This window comes from Vulpes vulpes, chromosome 2 (assembly GCF_048418805.1).
Source record: "Vulpes vulpes isolate BD-2025 chromosome 2, VulVul3, whole genome shotgun sequence".
Classification (NCBI taxonomy): Eukaryota; Metazoa; Chordata; class Mammalia; order Carnivora; family Canidae; genus Vulpes; species Vulpes vulpes.
The window spans coordinates 148,278,992-148,280,785 of NC_132781.1; positions in this window are offsets into that span (position 1 = coordinate 148,278,992).

Genomic DNA, 1,794 nt, shown 5'->3' on the forward strand with positions numbered 1-1,794 from the left:
AGGGATCCCTAAATAAAATCTTAAAAAAAAAAAAAAAAAGAGTAGAAACAGGGACGTGAAGTGGTGCAAAGGGTGTTCAAGGCAGAGACGGAACAGCAAAAGTAAGGTATGGAGGTGGAAGTGCCTCTGGGACTCTGGGAGATCCAGAGTTTGCAGCCCAAAGAGAGCCTTAGGGGAGGTCCCAGAGGGGGACAGCCCAGGGCCAGCTCCCAGGCTGGGGAGTTGGAGGGGCAGGGACAGCCCTTCTTAATGCCACCTTTGCTACCTGTTGCCTAGCACCCACAGCAAACAGGGCTTTGGGCTGGCCTTGCCCTTGCTCCCTCAGCCACCCTCCGACTGGCAGCAGCTGTCAAGTGACCAGCAGCTGAGATCCTGCCAACATCCTCCCCTGGAATATTTTAGGGGTAAGTCAGAAAATGACCAGCCGCCTCCTTAAAACCCAGCTTTTTCTCGTGCATGCCTTACAAGGGTGTATGTGGCTACCCTGGGTGTTAATCTCCCAACCCCTTGCATTAGACAGAGAGATATAAATATACAGCTGCAGGCGGCACACTCAAACACACGGATTAATGAGCCCGGCTGCAGGCCCCAGGCCCAGGGGACGCTCACCCTTTGGCTCGTGAGCACCCACTTCCGTCTCAGAGGCACACAATTCTACACGCCACACAACACACAGTGCACCACCACCCATCATCACCTGTAATAACCACTCTCTACCCCCCCCCCCCCGCCCCCTCAGATTATACAAGCACACAACCACAGGCCCACACACAGACATGGACCTACAGGCCTCACAGACTCGAGCACCGACACACAATCCCACATTCTCCCCCTCCACACACCCAACCTCATGGTGTTCACAGCCTGCAGCGGCACGCTGCTCGCCACACACAACCCACGCACACTCAACACAGCCACACCGTTACCCCACCCCGCCCCCTATCAAGGCCTCAAGGATTCAACACACAGTGGGCCCCTCGCTCTACACAGCGCAGAGCATTCTTGGCCGATTGAGTCAAAGACCTTCCCAGACCGAGGGGTTAAGTTAAGGACAAAAGGCATCAGAGGGGAGAATGCCCCAGGCCGGGTCTGGGTTGGGGCCGCCAGCTTCTGGCATCGGGAGAAAGACTCCAGTGTTGAAATTTGACCCTGACTCTAATGGGCTAAGGCCTTGGGGGGAGGGCAGGCCTGGGAGTGGACAAAGGAGGGCTGGTCGGGGTGACAGGTGGAGCGAGCAGAGACACCCCAGGAAACCTCGCAGCGTGGGGGTGGACACTGGTGTTAAATCCGGACTCGACCTTAGAGGCTTCAACTCCTCCCAACCGCCCTTCCGTAACCCCAGCAACAGGCTCCCGACTGTCCCCAAACGTACGGGGTGCGGCCGGCATCCCTCCCCCCAGCCCCTCAGGACAGTTGCGGACCCGCGCTCGGGCCTCCCCGCCCCTCCGCGGCGCGGGTGGGGATGGCAGGCGAGCTGCGCGCGTCCGGGGGCTGGGACCCCTCACTCCCCCACCCCAAAGCCCGGCCCCATCCCCCCGCCCACCGGGGAGGGGACGTGCTCTTCTGGGGCTGCAGAGCCACCCTCCTCCCCCGCCCCCCGCACCTAGGACCCCCTGAAAGGAAGGGTGGACAGAGAGAAGGTTCGGGAAGATCTCGGGGCGGGCCGGTTTGGGAGACGCCGATCGGCCACCCCCCGCCGCCCCCGCCCCCGCCCCCGCCCCCCGCTCCCTCCTCCCGCGGGCGGGAGCTGGGGCCAAGTGGGCGCGCCTGGCCCCGGGCGGGCGGGATCCGGTG